Source organism: Glycine soja, chromosome 8, assembly GCF_004193775.1.
Source record: "Glycine soja cultivar W05 chromosome 8, ASM419377v2, whole genome shotgun sequence".
NCBI classification, from domain to species: domain Eukaryota; kingdom Viridiplantae; phylum Streptophyta; class Magnoliopsida; order Fabales; family Fabaceae; genus Glycine; species Glycine soja.
Genome location: NC_041009.1, coordinates 25,814,351 through 25,837,804, shown reverse-complemented (window position 1 = coordinate 25,837,804; position 23,454 = coordinate 25,814,351). Strand labels below are relative to the sequence as shown.

At 36.4% G+C, this 23,454-nt stretch overlaps 1 non-coding gene across 1 annotated transcript; it reads right to left on the bottom strand.

Moving 5' to 3' along the window:
- Positions 1-18,911: 18,911 nt before the first annotated feature.
- LOC114424792 lies at positions 18,912-19,018 on the bottom strand. Its single transcript, XR_003669092.1, has one exon. It is a non-coding gene; the product is annotated as a small nucleolar RNA R71 (small nucleolar RNA).
- Positions 19,019-23,454: the final 4,436 nt, after the last annotated feature.

Below are 23,454 nucleotides of genomic sequence, written 5' to 3'. Positions count from 1 at the left end.
ATTATCTTGTTTGATTTCTATAAAATTCTCTTTTCTTGTTTAATTATTATATTTTGTTTTTAATCCTTGTATTTGACTATGTTTTTATGACATTTGAGCACTTATTATTTCTTTTAATACTTGCTTAGTATGACTGAACATGATGATTATATTGACTTGCTCTTGGTTGTTTATGATTATGTGTTTTAAACTTAATTACTTTAATAATATATGACTAGTGGTATGTACTTACATTTGATATTGTGTTTTATATTTTTTTAATTATTCATATATGTTTTATTTGAATATTATGAATGACTTTCTGGATTATATGACATTCTATGAAGTATTATCGTTCTAAGATTGATGAATGGTTAAGTTATCTTGTTTGATTGTTTTCTATTCTTTTGTATGACATTTATGTATGGTTTCTATATTTGTTACCTTTCTAAGTTTGATGAAGTTATCTTGTTTAATTGTTCTCTATTTTCTTGTATGATTAGTCATTTATGTATGTTTTATATTTGTTATGCACTTTGGCTTTTTGTTGATGCCAAAGGGGGAGAGAAATAGGGATTAAATCAAGAACTCACATAATTAAATAACTTTTCAAGTGAAGCATAAATTAAAAAACAAAGGGGGAGAATATGGAGAATTAAGTGAGTGATCGACTAGGAAAAAGAATGTGTAATGTGTTTCTTGATTTCAGGGTTGTCATCAACAAAAAGGGGGACATTGTGGAAGCAATGCCTTCCAAGGTTATTTTGATGATGCCAAAGAATCAAGAGTTAAGCAAAGTTTCAAGCAAAGATTCAAGAATCAAGTTTCAAGTTTCAAGATTCAAGATTCAAGAATCAAGTTTCAAGAATCAAGTTTCAAGAATCAAGAATAACCAAGATCAAGATTTGAGACTCAAGACTCAAGATTCAAGAATCAAGAGAAGACTCAATCAAGATAAGTATTAAAAAGTTTTTCAAAACATTGAGTAGCACATGAAGTTTTCACAAAATCATTACCAAAGAGTTTTACTCTCTGGTAATCGATTACCAGATTATAGTAATCGATTACCAGTGGTTTTAAAACGTTAAGATTTTCAAAATTCAAAATGAAGAGTGTGGCGTCCCCAAAATAATGACTGGTTTAATAGTAATGATTTAATTAACAAAAACCATGGTAAATTTTTTTTCTTCTTCTTTTTCTTTTTCATTTCTTTCTCTTTTCACCAAAACAAGGTTTAGAAGGGAAATCCTCACTATAGAGTCCTGAATGGCCAGTTCATAACTCTATTCGGAGTCATTTCTTTCTTACCGCTCATAATCTCTAAACTAATTTGTTGTTTCAAAAGGAAGAATATACCAGCCATTACTTTAGGTCGTCACGTGAAAATAAAAGAATAAAATACGGTCGATAAACTCTTTTACAAATAAAGTTGCAAATGCTTTCTTTTCGAGTAACAAGATTGATCCTAAATACATTCATCATTTAAAGCTGATCAAAATATGGGAGTTTTACAAAATACAGTGTCATCCAGAGCAAAGGTGTCCATAGTGGTGGCTTCAGCCACATGTATATAATCACCTTTTTCATCCAGATGCCGACATGACTTCCTCGGGAGAATCCACCTCAAGAAGTGGATCCTCATCACCCTCTAGAAAGTCAAGAGCATCCACAGCAGGCTCAGGAGGTAGCTCCGCAAGATCCTCCTCAGGGTCTTCCTCGGATGACGTTACCTCGATCACTTGGACGGGCTCCACTAGACGATATGGTGTAGGCGTGGGTAGTATCCACTCCACCGTGCGCTGAAGCGTCCGTGCAGGTTCATCTGGATGCACCAAAGAAGTAGCCATGAATCGAATGGTGCCCCGAAATCGGCACCTCGTGTTGCCTTCGAAGGTCTCCCAGGCTCCCTCTAGGCACTCCATCTCTACTTGATCATGGATTAGCTGCGCCGCCATCACGATCTACAAGGAAGAAAAGAAAGGGGTAGACTCTTTCATAAGAATCTAACTATGCCGCCGCACAATACGTTTCATAACCACTACATGCAATTAAAAGGAGTATCTTAAGGCTTTTCATCTCTGGTAATCGATTACACAGCCTTGGTAATCGATTACCAGAGGCTAAACTTGAATTACACAGCCTCAGGACATGAAATATGCAAAAATGCACTGTGTAATCGATTACACATACCTGGTAATCGATTACCAGTGACCCATCCCTCTGTGTAATCGATTACATAGGCTGGTAATCGATTACCAGAGGCCTCCACAATGTTCCAATCCCCTTTCTAAGCCTGGTAATCGATTACACCCCTTGGTAATCGATTACCAGACGCCCTCATGGCTTCCTGACCTCGTTTTCAAGCCTGGTAATCGATTACACCCCGTGGTAATCGATTACCAGAGACCATCTTAGCCTCTTGTCTTCATTTTTAAGCCTTGTAATCGATTACCCACCCTTGGTAATCGATTACCAGAGGCCATAACCCACATATCAATGAAAGTTCACAACTGGCCAGCCACCACAAGCCTCCTTGCTTTGTGGTCTTTGTTCCTTTTATCTGTTGACTGCCAGGAGCTCGCCTGTTTAGGTACATCACAGGTTCTCACTGACCGACTATGCCCGGGTTGGGTCGGGATTGGTCAAGCTTGGTTTTGGGCAATAGCACCCCACCTGACGTCCCCAAGGTCTCCTGACCCCCGCGACATATCTCCAGGTACCACTCTGTGGTCAACGAATAAAAGCAGGAAGTTTCACCCTTCTACACTTCCTCAACTCAAGCTTGTAGGATTATGGGGTACCCATCACATGTGGTACTAGGTGGCGGTCGGGCGATGGTGCACAACAAGTTTTCCACATCCACAAAGCGCACATAAACCCACCATCCCCTGTTGCCCACCTCCATCTGAGCTCACGTACTCCCACGTAGCCCATATCCTCGTTTCTCTCAACACCGGGTCCCCATCAATCCTCCCAAGCTTCCACAACATCCAAGCAAAACAACATTCAAACAGCACAAGCTATCACAGCCAAGTAAAACAGGGCAAAGGCAGAAAACTCTGCCCAAAACACCAACCAAATCACAGCTTTTCTCACTTAAAGACCCCAGTAACAATTCCTTCATTCCGGTTCATTAACCGTTGGATCGACTCGAAAATTTTACTGGAAGTCTCTAGTACATAAGCCTACATTTTGACCGTTGGGATCTACTGGCAAACATCCATAACTCATTCTGCACTACTCTTTCCACAGCCAATCACACACAAGCATTTTTCTGCACAAAGCCAAAATCCTGCTGCACCTATTTTGACAGCAAAATTCTGCATAAGTGCAGATTTCGAAAATCACACTTCCCCTCATCCAATCTTGCCCAAATCAAATCCTACAAGTCCCAAATCATGTATCAATCATGTCTAAACCAAAGTCAAGCTTCAAACCACAGCAACACAAAATCTAGGTGTCCAACACCCCTCAATTTAATGGATTCTCTAGGCTTGAGAAGTGAAATTTAGAATGAGGTAAATTTGAAGCAAACTCTAACCTCACACAAGTCCATAACATCAATCTAAACTTGCTCAAACTGGATTTACACCTAAAATTCCACCGAATCAAAATTTGACTCCTCAACACCCAATTTTGCCCTAGAAATGGCTCTTGGTTCACTTTGGTCATTTGTTTTTCTCTCTAGCACAGCCTAACCTTTCTCATAAGTCCTAAATGGCATTTCAAGCTAGGATTAACTCATTTTAACCTCCATTTACTATAGAATCCAGATTTAGCCTTTCAACTCTCAAAGCCTCACTCTTTTTCCACTCATAACACCACATTCTCACTTTCTAACCCTAGGTTAACTCTACCTTTCATCTCTAACATTTTTCCATAAGCAATTTCAGTACATGAACATCACAAGCATCCTCATAAAAACCCTAAAACAGAATGGGTATGTTTAACTCATCCAAACATGGCAATTTCAACAAGCTTTCAACAAGTTTCTTCACAAATAACTATCATGAAGCAGAAAACTAGCAAGACTACCCATCATATCTCCCAAAACCCCATACCCACGAAATTTAAGAGAGAAAGAAGTCCACCCAAACCTGAAATTTCGAAGTCCCACTCGTAGACACGCACTTCACGACTCCGGAAATGCCCTCCTTTTGCGATTTGGAGCGGAAATGGGCACCAAAGGTTGAAGCTTTGTGTGGAGCTTCAATGGTGGAGGAAGAAGAGAGAAAGCTACGTGAGAGAGGGAGAGAAAAGGCTTCTGAATTTTTTTGGGGCTGAGTGAGGAGAGAGAACATAGCTTTTTGGTTTTAAATAAAGGGATTTCTCTTTTTCTATTATTTTATTTAAGCAATGCCACATGTCTCCATTCGAGTGGAGCAAGAAGGGCCCACTTTCTCTTTTGATTGTGACTCATACTCAGCCACAAAAAGTGAGAAAAACCTGACCTTTGAAACGCTAAAAATCCTGCCTCGGTTTGCATGCCGTTTCTCTGGTTCCAGTTTCTCGCGTTTCTCTGCGTCCGTCGGGGCCAGTTTTCGAAAGTAATCAATATATATATCAAAACGCTCAGAATAAAGCCCCGAACGTGGTTCAGAGGTTGGTTTCGTTAAATTCTAAGTCACACGCAAAACGATGATTTTTAACTAATTAATTTAGAATTAACCCATAACCTCCCAGTTATGGATTTCTCTTCCTTAATTAGCCTAACCCGCATATCTTGCCCCCACTATTCCTACTTCTACCAATAACATATAGGCATATACACTGAATAATACTTATATATATATATAATCATTCAAAATACATCGTTTCCAAAAATTTCGGGTAGAAATTTCCAGGATGTCACAAAGAGTCACATCTATTGATGTGTAATCGATTACACCTTTATGGTAATCGATTACCAGTGACTGTTTTCGAAAAATTCATTTCCAAAAGTCACATTTCTTCAAGTGACTTGTTTCTGAAGATTCTTTCAAAAGTCATATCATTTTAAGTGATTAGTTTTTAAAGGAATTGCCAAGAGTTACAAGTTTTGACTTGAGTCCTCAAGAAACTATAAATATGTGACCTTGGCATGAAACAATTTAATTCATCTCAATCATTTCTTTCAATCATCTTTCAATATTTTCTTTCATCTCTTTCAACAGTTTTTTTGTTTCATCTTCTCTTCATCTTTCTAAAAGTTTTTGTTCAAAACTTTCTCTTCCAAGAAAAGTTATTTGTTCAAAAAATTGTGTTATTCATCTTTTTCATTCTCTTCTCCCTTTGCCAAAAAGGATTCGCCAAGGACTAACCGCCTGAATTCTTTTTGTGTCTCTCTTCTCCCTTTTCCAAAAGAACGAAGGACTAACCGCCTGAATTCTTTTGTATCTCCCTTCTCCCTTGTCAAAAAATTCAAAGCGACACAGTTTGAGAATTCTTTGGATTCTTCCCTTTCCCTAATACAAAAGTGTTCAAAGGACTAACCGCCTAAGAATTCTTTTGTATCCCCATTCACAAAGTATCAAAGGTTTAACTGCCCGAGATATTTGTCTTAACACATTGGAGGGTACATCCTTTGTGGTACAAGTAGAAGGTACATCTACTTGGGTTTGACTGAGAACAAGAGAGGGTACATCCTTTGTCTCAAACCCCCCTTCTTGATTATTCTGAGGCCACTCGATCCAACATATTTGGCTAGTGGCTAAAAGAAAGAAGGCCTAAATCATCTCAATGCATGTGCAACAAGGAATAACAAGAGAGACAAGGCAAAACCTAGAGTAATATAGCACAAGGGTGAGATCACACATGAAAGAATATAAATTGAATAGTGCAATCCATCCTCTATGGCCCAAAAACTGACAAAGCGTATTTCTATCACACATGATCCACCTTAAATTTTATTTTTCAAGCCTACTTATCACTTCAAAAATTGCAACAATGGTTCATATCAAGCATGAAATCTCTCAACTAAAAATGGTACATCTCTCACAATTTATACAAGTTTGAAATCCTATGAAAAACATGAAAAAGTGCCAAAATTCAACAAAACATCAGAAAACAATAAAAATAGTAAAACAAAAACAAAACAAATACAGCAAAACAGAAAACAGATACAACAAATAGATACAAAAAACAGACAAGGAACAACATACAGCTAAACAAAAACAAAAAATAGATACAGAAACAGAAACTAAAACAGAATACAGAAACAAAAAGCAAACAACAAATACAAAAACAGAAAATAGAGAAAACAGCAAATAGATTTTCTAGACCCTTCTCCCCACACTTGAAGTGCACATTGTCCTCAATGTAAGCATGCAATGAAATGCAAACAAAAAGAACATAAAAGAAGAGAGAAGGAAACTCCTCAAGTGCCATTCAAGGCACATCATCATATAAAATTGGCAAGACCAAAGAGAGATCCACCACAAATTCCCCTTCCACTTGAGGGCTCTAATGAAAAAGCTTGAGTTGGTGACCATTCACTTTAAAGACTTTGCCGATAACTTCATTTTTAATCTCAACTGCATCATGGAGAAAAATATTAGTAATAACCAAAGGTCTATCCCATCTAGATCGAAGTTTATCAGTAATAAGCTTGAGGCGAGAGTTAAACAAGAGAACTTTTTGGCCAATTTGGAACTTCTTCCTAAGAATCCTAGAATCATGAAACCTCTTCACTTACTATGAGTGAAGTAAGAGTGTCTCTTAATATATATTTGTATCATTATAAGGATCACTCACTCACTAGGCTAGGTCTACAAGTTTCTTTATTTGCTTTCAATTTTTCATGCCTAACTTATTACACATCTCAATCAAGCAAAAACAATGGTATTCACATTTAGCATTTGAGCTCAACTGCACAAAGAAGGATTTAAGCACAAAAGTTTGTTTTATTTAATGGTGGATTTGTAAGAAAATGGTGATGTTTCTTAATCAATTGTGTTTCCTTATCTTCCTAGTAATAAACATATTTCTAAACTACCACACATATACTAAACAACTAAACTAATAAAGTGAAATTAACAAAAAGTAAAAGAGAAGGGAAGATAAGGCTTCACTTAGGGCTTTAAGAGCCCTCAACATCTCCTCTTATCCCATTGCAGCCTCGCCACCTCCTTGGACAACGAGTACATGGTCCTCCAAATGAGTTGGTCATTAATAAGGTGGCACATGATGAACAAAACTCAAAAATGTAAGTTAGCGCTATGCTACGGAGTGATAATTTTTTTTGAACTCCAAACTTAAAGCTAAAAACTATCCTAAATGAATGTAATGTAAAAATTAAGAGTTAGAAAGATGGGTTGCCTCCCAGTAAGCATTTCTTTAACATCACTAGCTTCACATTTGGTGTCGCTCTAAGGATCTTCAAGCTTGATGACTATGGTGTGTTGTGGGACTTCTCCACCAAGGTAGATCTTTAATTTTTGGCCCTTACCTAACTAGCCACGATCTTTGGATTGGTCTTCTATCTTTATAGCTCCATAGGGCTTAACGTCTTTAATAGTAAGGGGGCCACTCCTTCTCAATTGTAATTTTCGAGAAACAACTTTAATCTTGAGTTGTAGAGCAATACTTGTTGTCCAGGCCTAAATTCTTTGAGGAGGATATTTTTTTCATAATACCTCTTGGTTCTTTCTTTGTAGAGCTTGGATGATTCGTATGCCTTGAGTCAAAGTTGAGAAACTTCATGGCCCAATGAGCTTTTATTTCTAATACCACTGGTAGGTGGCATGCTTTTTTGTACACCATTTGAAATAGGGAAAGGCCAATGGGTGTTCTGAAGGTTGTTCTATATGCTCAAAGGCAATCATCAAGCTTTGCAGCCCAATCCTTCCTTGAAGTAGCTACAGTCTTTTCTAGTATCCTTTTGATCTCCCTATTTGAAACTTCAGCTTGTCCATGTGTTTGCGGATGATAGGGTGATGCTACTTTGTGTCGAACATCATAGTGTTGGAGGACCTTTGAGAGTTGAGCATTACAAAAGTGTGTACCTCCATCACTAGTTAAGAGTCTAGGCACTCCAAACGCAGCAAAGATGTTTCTATTTCTCTTTAAGAACTTAATCATCAACATCGCATCATTGGTTGGACTAGTAATTTCTTCCACCCACTTTGAGACATAGTCCACCGCTACCAAGATATATTTGTTGCCACACGAGTGTAGAAGGAAAGCTTCCAAGATTATTTTGATGATGCCAAAGATTATTAAAGATCCATTCAAACAAGATTAAAGAATCAAGAAGATTCAAGTGAAGAATCAAGAGAAGACTCAAGATATGCAAGAACCTCAAGAAAAGCATCAAGGTAAGTTAAAAATAATTTTTCAAAGAAAAGATTGAACAACACAAAATTGTCCAAGAGAATTTTTCAAGAAATATCTTTTACCAGAGTTTTTACTCTCTGGTAATCGATTACCATAAGGTAGTAATCGATTACCAAAAGCCCAAAATATTTTATAACTGATTTACAAAGTAGTAATCGATTACCATGGGCATGTAATCGATTACCATTGTCTTGTAACATTCAAAAATATTTTCAAAATAGTGTAATCGATTACACAATATTTGTAATCGATTACCAGTGGTTTTTGAACGTTGGATTTCAAACCTTAACATGAAGAGTCACAACTTTTGATAAAATAAACTGTGTAATTGATTACACCATTATGGTAATTGATTACCAGTGACTGGTTTTGAAAAATTGCCAAGAGTCACAACTTTTAAAGTGGTTGGTTTTGAAAAAATTGCCAAGAGTCACAACTTTTAAAGTGACAGTTTTTTTTGAAGAAATTGCCAAGGGTCACAACTTTTTTAAAGTGATTGGTTTTTGAAGAAATTGCCAAAAGTCACAACTTTTAACATGGTTTCTTCAAGAGCCATCAAATGGCTATAAATATATGACCATGACACAAATTTCAAAATGATTATTCTCAACATCTTTCTAAGAGTTTTTGTTCAACATTTGCTTTTTCAAGAAAATTTCATTGGGCAAAAACTTGTGCTATTCTATTTTCTTCCTCTCCTCCATTCTTACAAAAAGCTTTTCAGGAGACCGACTCTTGGTTGTAAAAGTTTTCAAGAGACGGTCTACTTGGTTGAATCACTGGACACAAATGAGTAACATCCTTTGGTGTTCATTGCAAGAAGTGGAATTTGTTTCTCGGTGTAATCACTGGACACAAAGGAGTAACGTCCTTTGGGGTTCATTGCAAGAGGTGGGATTGCCTCTTGGTGTAATCACTAAACACAGAGGAGGAAAGTCTTTTGGGGTTCATTGCAAGAAGTGGAATTTGCTTCTTGGTGTAAACATTGAACACAAAGGACGAAAGTCCTTTGTGGTTCATTGTTTGTAAAAGGTTTTTACAAGGTTAGTGGAAACGCTCAAGTGGAATTTGCTTGAGGACTGAATGTAGGCACGGGTTGTGGCTGAACCAGTATAAATCCGGTTTTGTATTCTCTCTTCCCTTAGTCTCTTTTACTTTCTGTTGTGTTTATATTTCTTTAAGGTTACTTCTCCTTATTTATTATTCAAGTAACTTATAATTAAAGAAATAATTGAATCTAGGGAATATCTAAGTAAGGGAAATTTTCAATTAGGAATAGTCAACGAAATCTTAATTCAACCCCCCCTTCTTAAAATTTCTGAGGCCACTTGTCTAGCAAGTGGTATCAGAGTGGGTTTCTTGTAGAAAGTTTAGAAACTTCAAGAAATATGGCCTCAACAAATTTCTTATTCCCGGAAGTAAATTCCATCAATAGGCCTCTTATCTTCAATGGAGAGGGTTACCACTACTGGATAACCCGTATGCAAATCATCATTGAAGCAATAGATTTAAACATTTGGAAAGCCATAGAAATAGGACCTTATGTACCCACCATAGTAGATGGAAGCACAACAATAGAAAAACCAAGGGATCAATGGTCCGAAGAAGATAGAAGAAGAGTTCAATATAATCTTAAAGCCAAAAACATCATTACGTCTGCCCTAGGAATAGATGAATATTTTAGAGTCTAAAACTGTACAAATGCCAAGGAGATGTGGGACACACTTCAACTCACACATGAGGGCACAAATGATGTTAAGAGATCTAGGATTAATACTCTAACCCATGAATATGAACTATTTAGGATGAAAACAAATGAAAACATACAAGATATGCAGAAAAGATTCACTCACATAGTTAATTATCTTGCATCACTAGGAAAAACATTTCTAAATGAGAATTTAATAAATAAAGTACTAAGATGCCTAAATATAAAATGGCAGCCAAAGGTAACTGCCATTACTGAATCTAAAGATCTATCTAGTATGTCTCTTGCCACACTATTTGGAAAGTTGCAAGAACATGAGATGGAATTGCAAAGACTAAATCAAAATGAAGAAAACGACAAAAGAAAAAGGGGAATGGCACTCAAAGCCTCATCCTCCATCCATGAACATGATAAGGACATAGAGCATATAGGATTTAGAGAAAACAGTGTTTACATGATAGATTTAAAACAAAAATCAGATGATAATCAATGTTTTCTTAGCCAAGACAATGATCCTTGGCTATGGCATAAAAGGATTGCTCACATAAATATGGAACATTTAAACAAATTAATTTCAAAAAGATTTGGTTGTTGGCTTGCCAAGGCTAAAATTTGAAAAAGATAAACTATGTGATGCATGTTAAAAGGGAAAACAAACTAGAGCATCATTTTAATCCAAAAACATTGTTTCAACTACTCAACTTTTACAATTACTACATATGGATTTGTTTGGTCCATCTAGAGTCATGAGTTTTAGTGGAAGTTATTATGAACTTGTCATAGTTGATGATTATTCTAGATATACTTGGACATTGTTCATCACTCATAAAAATAATGCATTTCAAGCTTTTAGGAAACTTGCAAAAGTTATAGAAATAAGAAAAATCTCAAAATTATTTCTATAAGGAGTGATCATGGGGGAGAATTTGAAATGTTTTGTGATGAATATGGCATTGAACATAATTTCTCCGCGCCTAGAACTCCTCAACAAAATGATGTTGTTGAAAGGAAAAATAGATCCTTAGAAGAAATAGCAAGAGCCCTTATGAATTATTCAATGGTAGAAAACCAAACATTTCACATCTGCATGTCTTTGGTTGCAAATGTTTTGTATTAAATAATGGAAAAGAAAACTTAGGAAAGTTTGATGCCAAGTCGGATGAAGGAATCTTCCTTGGTTATTCCTTGCATAGTAAAGCATATAAAATATACAATAAGAGAACTATGACTATTGAAGAATCCATTCATGTTTCCTTCGATGAGTCTAATGTTATTTCTCCAAGAAAGGATGTGTTAGATGATGTTTCAGATTTCTTAGAAGAGATGCAAACTCATGAAAGGAATTCTAAAAGGAAAAGAGATGAAAGCGATGAGAATTCTCAAGACTCCGAAACTAAAGCAAACAATGATCTTCCAAAAGAGTGGAAAGCTTCCAGAAATCATCCTCATGACAGCATTATTGGTGATATCTCTAAAGGGGTAACAACTAGACACTCTCTCAAAGATTTATGCAATAAAATGACATTTGTTTCTATGATAGAACCTAAAAACTTAAAAGAAGACATAATAGATGATCAATGGATAGTTGCTATGCAAGAAGAATTAAATCAATTTGAGAGAAATAATGTTTGGGACCTAGTTTAGAAACCTCATAACTACCCTATTATAGGAACAAAATGGGTATTTAGGAATAAGTTAGATGAACATGGCATAGTCATTAGAAATAAGGCTAGGTTAGTTGCAAAAGGATATAATCAAGAAGAAGGAATAGATTATGAAGAAACTTATGCTCTTGTTGCAAAACTAGAAGCCATTAGAATGCTCTTAGCTTATGCATCCATTATGAATTTTAAACTTTATCAAATGGATGTTAAAAGTGCCTTTTTAAATGGTTTAATTCAAGAAGAAGTATATGCAGAACAACCCCCAGGTTTTGAAAATTCAGATAAGCCAAGTCATGTTTATAGATTGAAAAAGGCACTATATGGTTTAAAACAAGCCCCTAGGGCCTGGTATGAATGACTAAGCAAATTTCTCATAGAGAAAAACTTTTCTAGAGGAAAAGTGGATACCACTATGTTCATAAAGAAAAAGGATGATGATATTCTATTAGTTCAAATATATGTTGATGATATTATTTTTGGATCCACTAATGATTCTCTATGCAAGGAATTTTCTCTTGATATGCAAAGCGAAATTGAGATGTCAATGATGGGAGTTTTAAACTACTTCCTTGGGTTACAAATTAAGCAAACCAACGAAGGAATATTTGTCAACCAAGCCAAGTACTACAAAGAACTGATCAAAAGATTTGGGATGGAAAATTCGAAGCACATGGCCACACCCATGAGCATTGGATGTTACTTAGATAAAGATGAATCTGGTCAATCTATAGAATGAAACAATATCGAGGTATGATTGGATCTCTTCTATATTTATCTTCCAGTAGACCAGACATCATGTTTAGTGTATGCATGTGTGCTGGATTCCAATCCAATCCCAAACAATCACACTTGAGTGCAGTAAAAGGGATTATCATATATCTCTTAGGAACTATTAACCTAGGATTATGGTATCCAAAAAAGTCTACATGCAACTTAATAAGTTATTCTGATTTGGATTTTGCCGAATCCAAAACCGATAGAAAAAGTAGTAGTGGAAATTGCCAATTTGTAGGATCTGCTCTTGTCTCATGGCACAACAAGAATCAAAATAGTGTTGCTTTATCCACTACCGAAGCAGAATATATTTCTGCTGGAAGTTGTTGTGCACAAATCTTATGGATGAAACAACAATTGTCTAATTATGGGATTATTCTTGATCACTTACCCATTAAGTGTGACAATACCAGTGCCATTAATCTATCCAAAAATCCAGTACTACACTCTAGAACAAGGCATATAGAGATTAGGCATCACTTTTAAAGGGATCATGTTCTTAAAGGCGATTGCGTTTTAGAATTTATAGATACTAAAAATCAACTTGCTGACATCTTCACCAAACCTCTCCCAAAGGAAACATTCTTTGCCATAGAGTTTTTTGTCTTGTTGCTATGTCTGTTAGCATATGATATATGTTTGTTATTTTATTTCATTTCCACGCATTTTGGCTTTTTGATGTTGCCAAAGGGGGAGAGAAAATAGGTATTTTAGAAATCAAGACATAAAATTATTTACTGAGTTTTAAATTAAGCACAAATTCAAAAAGAAAGGGGGAAAAAGGGATGAGTGAATGATAGATCAAATATTGCATATATTATCTTGATTTCAGGATTTGTCATCATCAAAAAGGGGGAGATTGTAGAAGCAAAACTTCCAAGATTATTTTGATGATGCCAAAGATTATTAAAGATCCATTCAAACAAGATTAAAGAATCAAGAAGATTCATGTGAAGAATCAAGAGAAGACTCAAGATATGCAAGAACCTCAAGAAAAGTATCAAGGTATGTTAAAAAGAATTTTTCAAAGAAAAGATTGAACAACACAAAATTGTCCAAGAGAATTTTTCAATAAATATCTTTTACAAGAGTTTTTACTCTCTAGTAATCGATTACCAGAAGCCCAAAACATTTTATAACTGATTTACAAAGTAGTAATCGATTACCATCGGCATGTAATCGGTTACCATTGTCTTGTAACGTTCAAAAATATTTTCAAAATAGTGTAATCGATTACACAATATTTGTAATCGATTACCAGTGGTTTTTGAACGTTGGATTTCAAACCTCAACATGAAGAGTCACAACTTTTGATAAAATAAATTGTGTAATCGATTACCAGTGACTGGTTTTGAAAAATTGCCAAGAGTCATAACTTTTAAAGTGACTGGTTTTGAAGAAATTGTAAAAAGTCACAACTTTTAACATGGTTTCTTCAAGAGCCATCAAGTGGCTATAAATATGTGACAATGGCACGAATTTCAAAATGATTATTCTCAACATCTTTCTATGGGTTTTTGTTCAACATTCGCTTTGTCAAGAAAATTTCATTGGGAAAAAACTTGTGCTATTCTATTTTCTTCCTCTCCTCCATTCTTACAAAAAGCTTTTCCAGAGACTGACTCTTGGTTGTAAAGGTTTTCAAGAGGCGGTCTACTTGGTTGAATCACTAGACACAAAGGAGTAACGTCCTTTGGGGTTCATTGCAAGAAGTGGAATTTGCTTCTTGGTGTAATCACTAGACATAAAGGAGTAACGTTCTTTGGGGTTCATTGCAAGAGGTGGGATTGCCTCTTGGTGTAATCACTGAACACAAAGGAGGAAGGTCTTTTGGGGTTCATTGCAAGAAGTGGAATTTGCTTCTTGGTGTAAACACTGAACACAAAGGAGGGAAGTCCTTTGTGGTTCATTGCTTGTAAAAGGTTTTTACAAGGTTAGTGAAAATGCTCAAGTGGAATTTGCTTGAGGATTGGACATAGGCACGGGTTGTGGCCGAACCAATATAAATCCGGTTTTGCATTCTCTCTTCCCTTAATCTCTTTTACTTTCTGTTGTGTTTATATTTCTTTAAGGTTACTTCTTCTTATTTATTATTCAAGTAACTTATAATCAAAGAAATAATTGAATCTAGGGAATATCTAAGTAAAGGAAATTTTCAATTAGGAATACTCAATGGAATCTTAATTCAACCCCCCCTTCTTAAAATTTTTTATGTGACTTGTCCAACAGCGAGGATGGTAAGGGACCAACAAAATCAATTCCCCAACAATCAAAGACTTCTACCTCTTGCATGTTCTATAATGGCATTTCATGTTGCCTAGTGTCGCAACCTACCCTTCGACGGGAGGGCGACGCGGGGCTCACATATGCGTCTTCCAAGAAAGGAAAATGCGTGGAGTCGCCACCAACGTTTATTTGAGGAAAAAATCAGAAAAACCGGAAAGGTGTGGTCTACCAACTTTAATCGTGAAAGGTTCGGGAGTTGTTTTTACGCACGGGGAAGGTGTTAACACCCCATGCGTCCGTCACAAGGGACGGCAGCTTTTAACCAAGTGTTCAATATCATGTCTTCGATTTGTTTTATTTTCCCTTTTTTACGTTTTTATGTCTTTTTATGCCTTTTGTATTTTTTTATCTTATCGTGGTCGACAAGGGTGTTTCCCTCACTCCTACGTATCCTCAATTGTGATGAGGAAATCAGACCTACGTAGTTCTTTCAGAACTAAACGTTGGTTAAGTTGTTTTTATCTTTTTTCGCAAGATATATTTAACCGAACAAAAGTCGTTTAAGGCATTGGACCATTAAACGATCTTTTGATTTTTGGAAAGGAGAGAAACGTTAAGGCGCTGAACCATTAACGATCTCTTGTTTTTGAAAGGAGAGAAACATCAAGGCATTGGACCATTAACGATCTCTTCTTTTTGAAAAGAAAGAAACGTTAAGGCATTGGACCATTAACGATCTCTTGGGGTGGTCGACAAAAGCGGGGCTTTTGCTCCTACGTATCCTCAATTGCGATGAGGAAATCAGACCTACGTAGTTCTTGCAAAAGTGCTAAAGTTATGGGTTAATTTTATGCTTTTGAACGGTCCATGCTAACCGATAAAAGCAAAGAGGAATGTTTAAGGCGTTGGACCTTAAAACGGTCTTTAGTGATTTTTTGGACAAAGCTTGATTTGTGAGTTGATTTTAGCTTTAGTTTCACTTTGGTTATTAGTCAATTCATTCAAGGAAACTTTCAAAGAAAAACGTCCGATTGATTTTTCTTGATTATTTTATCATTATTTTTTTTCAAGATATTTTGATTATTTTATTATTATTTTGCTTTTTTGGTTTAACTGAGGTTACAACGTGAACGATCGGTTATATTTTGTTTTAATAGTGATTAAACAAGATTACAACACAAATGATCGGTTGAAATTCATTTTATCATTTATTAGGTGAGAAAATGGCTTAAATAAATGGTTAAAAGCTCGTTAAAGCGAAAGAAAAGAAAACTGAAAGTAAGCAAAATTAAAGTGAAAGTACACAAAACAAGTAGGGACCACTAAGTGTGCATAGAATGAATTGAAAGATTCGATTTCGGGAACTTACCGGTTGAAGACTAAAGAACGACGAAGAACGGTGAAGAACAATGAAGAATGATGAAGAATGATGAACTTACGGAAGCGTTACGGAAGCACCTCGGCTTGGATTTTCTTCACGAAAACACATTTTTTCACCCAAAACAGCCAAAATGCATCGCCAAGGGGTCCGGAATCTTTTGAAACAGCCCCCTTCCCCTATTTATAGGAAAAATGGGAGGTGCTTGCCGCCTAGACGCTTCTTGAGGAAGATTTGTAAGCGCACCCCAATTACTAAGTTTACCCCCCTTTTCGTACTATACGAAAAAGTTACAAAAGCCTTACGGATTTGATTTTCATCTTTTTTTCTCCTCCCTTTCACCAACGTGGAGGAGTGATGTGCCATCATTTTCTTCTATTTTCTAAACCCTTTTTGCACCATTTTAATTACTGATTGGTCTTAATTGTCAATTAATCAGGCATTTTTATTATTTGGGCTCATTTAGCTAATTTGATGTTTTTAATCTAATTTCAGGAATTAATGAAACATAGGGCTTAATCCGGATTTTGGTTATGGACTTGAAGAGGGAAAATAAAACAGCGCTTACCTTAGTTAATTTCTAATTAGGAAATTTCGCAATTTTATTTTATGTTGTTCAGTGTTTATTTCGTTTTGGGCCAGAGTATTGTAATAGGGCCCAGTGACTTTGAGTGACTCTTTTTAAATAGTAGCCTTGGGATTCGTGTAAGGCATTATGTGATGCAATTCATTATTCAGAGCTTTTGTTTTAGGGTGTTACGTTTTCTGCTTTGATGCTACTGTTCACGAATGCAATTTTACGTTTTCTGCTTCTAATTACAATTTCGTTCTTGCTTCTTTTTCTACTCTCATTTACGTTTCTGTTCATTTACATTTTTGTTCATTTACGTTTCTGCTTCATGTTTCATTTGCATTTTCTGTTTGAATCCATGGAAGGCTAGATTTTCTGGTGTTGTTTCCTTTTGAGGACGAAGCCCAACTCTCTTTGAGGTTTCGCTTGTAATGTGGTATCCTGGCAGTTTTCCCTTCACCAGTTATCCCAAATTCGTGAATATTAATCAGTGAACGCTTCGTGTTCGATTAATTGCCTCTGTGCCTAACTTGCGTTCATGCTTACTGGACGAAGGGCTAACTGGTGTATGTGGTGCCTAATCAAGTATTGAAAACCCTAAGTTGATTTTCGCTTAGTAAATTGAAATAGGGTTGGATTAAGTGGTTGACTGTTAGGGACGAATTCTCCATAACCCAGGATAAGAGAATGGCTTCTGAATCAGAGGAAACAACCCGTTTTTAATATTAGTACTTTCGTATTCCAGTTTACTTGTTCTGCTCTTTAATCACAAAACAAACAAACTCCCCCAAACGTTACTGTTACTGCAAGTATATTATGAACATTTGGTTTGTCACTGCTCGTTGGGAAACGACCTAGGATCACTTCCTAGTTACTGTATTTTCATGTTTATTTGATTCAGGTACGACCTCGATCAAATTTGGCGCCGTTGCCGGGGAGCAGTGTCCAAAGGTTCATAATAGCTAGCGTTGTGTGTTTAATTCTTTCGTGTTTTGTGTTTAATTGTTAGTATTGTGTTAGTATGTGTGTTAGTGTCGTTTAGTATCTTGATATTTTGTTTACTGTGTGTTCTGTTTCAGTTTTCCCATTAAGCATTTCCCCTGTTTCAGTCTTGGGTGTTTTGCTGTGAATAGTGTTTTGCGACGGACTTAGCGACCACTTTTGCTTGCGGCAAAACAGAGTAGTAGTAGAAATCAAGTAGAGACGGATTTTAGCGACCACCCATGCTGAATTATTTGAGATTTTTTGTTTTAGTAGCTAGGGTTGTTATTTTTGGCTGAATTTTTTTGTGGTAACTTCTTTTAATCCATATTTTGTGGGAAAAATAGCTAGAGCCTTTAGTTTGGTCAGATTTGAAAATTCCAAAAAACTAGCAAATTTTGTGTTTGTCAAAACTTCAAACGGCCATAACTTTTGCTCCGGTTATCAGAATCGCAATTATTATATATGCATTTGGGGTAGAAAAAAATTTCCTACGCCGTGGCAGCCCGTTGTAGGCCGGCTGAGGTCTCCATCATCCAAAAAAAGCGATTCTGTCAAAAGTTTTTTATTTTTCAAGTTTTATTCACTTATTTTTCTTAACCTACCAATTTTAGCTTTTTGAATTTTTGTCTGAAATTTTTTGTGCTATCTTCTCATCATTTTCTAAGGTTGCTCACAAAATTTCAAGTCATTTGGATATAATTTGAGGGTAGTTGTAGTTCAAACCTGCACCTTTATTTACATGACAAGGCAACTAGTTGTGCATGCTGAATGTAGTGTATGACTAGAGGCAACCCATCTGACTTACAACCCTTTGACCTTGAGATAGATAGGACATTTCATAGATTAGTTAGGCATCATTTTATACCTTTTGATCATTCTGAGCATTCCATTACTGGTGAATCTGTGCATTCTGTTATTGGTGATTTTGAACATCCTGATTTAGAGCATTATAATTTTGAGCATTCTGATTCTGAGCATTTTGATTTTGCATATTCTGAGAACATGGCACAACCTCCACCCCGTGAGAGGACTCTAAGGGAAATGGCTGCACCTGATTTCACCAACGAAAGCTTGTGCATCCAATACCCTGATGAGGATGTCCCATATGTTCTTAAAACTGGACTGATTCATTTGCTTCCAAAGTTTCATGGCCTTGCAGGTGAAGACCCGCACATATTTCTGAAGGCTTTTCCTCATTCATTAGAGGGAGTGGCAAAGGACTGGCTGTATTACCTTGCTCCAAGGTCCATCACAAGTTGGGATGACCTTAAGAGATTATTCTTAGAAAAAAATTTCCCTGCTTCCAGGACCACAGCCATCAGGAAAGATATCTCAGGTATTAGACAACTCAGTGGAGAGAGTCTGTATGAGTACTGGCAGCGATTTAAAAAACTATGTGCCAGTTGCCCTCACCATCAGATTTCGGAGCAGCTTCTTCTCCAATATTTTTATGAAGGACTCAATAATATGGAGAGAAGTATGATAGATGCTGCTAGTGGTGGATCCCTTGGAGACATGACTCCTGCTGAAGCCAAAAATTTAATTGAGAAGATGGCTTCCAACTCCCAGCAGTTTAGCGCCAGAAATGATGCCATAGTCATTAGAGGAGTGCATGAGGTAGCTACAAACCCATCTGCATCATCTGAAACTAAGAAGCTTGAAGGAAAACTGGATGCATTGGTTAACTTGGTAACCCAGCTGGCCTTGAATCAAAAATCTGTACCTGTCACAAGGGTTTGTGGTTTGTGCTCCTCTGCTGACCACCATACAGACCTTTGCCCTTCCATGCAGTAACCTGGAGCAATTGAGCAGCCTGAAGCTTATGCTGCAAATATTTACAATAGACCTCCTCAACCTCAGCAGCAAAATCAACCACAACAAAACAATTATGACCTCTCCAGCAACAGATACAACCCTGGATGGAGGAATCACCCTAATCTCATATGGTCCAGCCCTCAGCAACAACAACAGCAGCCTGCTCCTTCCTTCCAAAATGATGTTGGCCCAAGCAGACCATACATTCCTCCACCAATCCAACAACAACAACAACCCCAGAAACAACCAACAGTTGAGGCCCCTCCACAACCTTCCCTCGAAGAACTTATGAGGCAAATGACTATGAAAAACATGCAGTTTCAACAAGAGACCAGAGCTTCCATTCAGAGCTTGACTAATCAGATGGGACAATTAGTGATGCAATCCAACCCCGCAAGGGCATTGGATAGAAAACTCCAAGTAGATTGGGCCAGAGATGCAAGAGAAGGCCCTAGGGTTCTTATGAGCCTTAGGGTAGATTTCGGGCCCATGGGCTAAGTACGAGCCCACTTATCTTTGTAAATATTAGATTAAGGTTTCATTATTTTTGGCCCTTGTATTTAGGGCTCCATAATGTAGGTAGGGTACCCTAGAAATATAGGATTTTTCAGCCCTTGTATTTTGGGGCGCCTAGACTAGTTTTTGTATTATGGGTAGTTTTGTAATTTCACATGCACTAAGTGGATATTTGATGTGTGTGGTTGGAAATAAATTTAATTGAATTGGTAGAAGCCCAATCCAATTAAATTTTAGAGGGGGAGGTGAGCATTTACTTATTACACCCCATTGCCACATCATATAGTCACACTTTGTGCATGTCCTTCATGCTTTTCATGCCTCATGACACCTAAGCACACTTAGTGGAGAATCTTGGAATTGATCTTGGATTAGTGGGCTGAACCATAACTAAAATTCACTAATCATAATTAGTGAAATTTTGGCTCCAAAGTTTGGCTCCACAAATTCAATTTCAAATTCAAGAGAAATTTGAATTTCCCTCCAATTTTGTGTGACACTTAGGCTATAATTAGAGGTCATGTGTGTGCATTTTTTCAACTTTGATGATTTGAATATTAAACTTCAGATTTCAAAGCTCATTTAGAGCACAAAATTTCGTGATCTTCTCTCCCTCTCCCTTCATTCATCTCCTTCTTCCTCCAAGCTCTTATCCATGGCCTCCTATGGTGGTGAGCTTCTTCTAGACTCATCTTCTCCTTGAAGTGGCGTCTCCTCTCTCTCTCCCTTTCTCCATTCCGCTGTCATTCATCTTCCAAGAAGCAAAGGAATCCATTGATGAAGAAGATCCTAGGCCTACAAGCTCCAATGGAGCTTGCATCATGTGGTATCAAGAGCATCTTCATCTAGGTGATGCTCTTTTGCTTCCTCTATCTTTTTGTTCGGTGAATTCTCTTTAATTCCTTGTTCTTCATCTTATTCTCCATGTATATCCTCCATTGTCTTTTGGTTTGGTGCTGTTTATAGTAGATTCAAAAAAAAAAATAAACCGATTAAATCTTTGATCTACACTTGTTCTTGCATTTCTATGGTTCAAAATTTGTAGATCTACTCTTGAATCTTGTTTTTGTGTTGATTTTAGGTTCTATCAATTTTCATTCATAATATTCTTGTGCTGAACCTTTAGATCTAAATTTTGTTCCAAAATATTGATTAGAAAAAAAAACACAAAAATCTAAGTGTAAATCACTTAATCCATGTTGTCTTAGAGTCATGTTTAGTCATAGTAATTGTCACATTATGTTCTAAGTTTGTGTTGAATTTTATTTTGTTAATTGAATTCTAGATACATTTGTTCATGTATTCTTGTCATTCTTAGCCTATCTTTTGAATTTTGAGTCTAATTCATGCATGTTATTTAGTTCATAACATGTTCTAAATCAATTCCTAGAAGTAGTCTTGTTCTTGAACTTTTTTTTTGCTTTCTAAGTTTCCTACATGATGCCTATGATGAAGTTGAGTTGTGGTGCTGCGTTGTGGCTGGATTTGTGAATCAAAATAAGTCTTAAGCTCTCTTTAATTGTGTTATTCAAGATAATTGAGCATAAGCAAACACAAATTGTAACTATCCAAGCCTTAAGCAACATAACACTACTCTTGATTTCTAGGTTGAAATCGCTGGTGCTGGCAGCTCGAACATACGAACTTGTATAAATTACTGGGAATTGGTCACTACGTTTTTTGAGCTGAAACTTTTAATGAATTTTCTACACATCTGGACCAAAATTATAAAAAAAGAACCAAACGATTTGGATTAAAGGAAAAAATAAGAAAAATCTCACAAGTTGGCAAAAAAATCAGTGTCCAGGGAAAAAAAAAAAGAAAAGTGAAAGGAAAGTGTGCTTGTTGTTTTGGCTCAAAATTTGTTCTATAATTGGTGCCTATTTTATACCAATCCTAGTTCTGAAATTTCAATTGAAAGTTATTGTGAAAACAAGTGCCAAAACTAGAGGTTTCTTGAGTCTTTTTTTTTAGAGTTTTTCTACTCTACTCTAGAGCCATTCTAGGTTTCTCTTTGAGTCCTAGCTTGCTTTTTTGTGCTTTTCATTGCTTTAATTGTTGAATAATCCTTGGAAATTTGTCTTGTTAAAACTCTATTGGTTTAGCTTTCATTTCATTTTTTTTTTGTCTTTGGTTATTGTTTGTCTCTTTGTTTCCTTGGTTGTGAGTTGCCATATAGGGAATTGAAAAGGAGGATTGGTGCCATATCTTGAAGAATTTGAGTCAAGAAGCAAGGGGCCAACCACCTTAAGAGCTATTGGACTAGGAAGCACTCCAAATTGAGTGAAACACTAAAGAGAGAATAGCCACCACAATTGAGGACTTTTTTATTTGTAATTTTGTAATTGGCAATTTGCTTTGCTTTCAAATTTTGTAACAAAAAGGCCTTTCATTGGAAGTAAGTTGGGAGCCTCCGCTAGGTCACCCTACTTCCATTTGTGTGTAATAAGTTTAGGCAATTTCCCCTTAGGATAGTGAGTGTTTTGTTGGGAACCTTAAATGAGGTCATCCAAACACTCTTAGGATCCGCCTAGTTTGCATTTCTTGCACTTTAATTTCTTGCTTATTTTCATAGCTTATTTCCTTTACCCTCCATTGTCAAACCGCCTAGATAGCTTGCCTTTTACCAATTAGTTTTTACCTTATCTTTCACACCTTTTTTAGTGTTTATTTTGGCTAGTTTCAACCATAGTTTCTTTTACCTTTTGTTTTCAAACCCCCAACAAGAAAGAACCATAACTTAGGAACCAACATGAGTCTTCATTCTTCATCTAGTGTTAATGGTGAGGGTTCTACTCCTATGGACCCCTTGTATAAGATATTAGATGAGTTGAAATCCCTTAAGTTGTGGAAAGAAAAACAAGAGAGAAAAGAAAAAGGTAAAAAAAGAGTGGAAGAAATAAGTCAAGATGAAAGAAAGAAAATAAGAGAGGAAGAAAGAAGAAAAATAATGAAAGAAATGAAAAGAGAAAAACATGTCTCCTATAGTAGTCATAACTCTTGCAAGAGCCTAAGTGAAGAACTTCGTGACTATTATGAAGGAAGGCATAGGTCACATCTTAGACCTCACTCCCATAGGAGAGAAAATGAAAGAAAGCCTCAAGAGGTTAACATTAAACTCCCATACTTCCATGGGAAGGACAATGTAGAGGCTAATTTAGATTGGGAAATAAGGGTAGAGCAACAACTTAAAAGGAAGTTTACTTCAAAATCTTATGGCTCTCACTCTTATCAAAAGAAAGACCAAGGTCAAGGAATCTTAGGGGTGAGACCTTCTAAGCCCAAAGATGATAAGGGGAAGACAATAGAAAAGCAACCCCTTAAGGCTAGTATGCAAGAGAAGACTAGCTCCATGAAGTGCTTTAAATGTCTTGGAAGAGGACACATTACTTCTCAATGCCCCACCAAGAAAACCATGATTATGAGGGGCCAAGACATTTATAGTAGCCAAGATGAGGCTACTACTTCACCTTCCTCTAGTAAAAGTAAAGAAGCAAAAGGGGAAGAATCTAGTGAAGAGATCTAC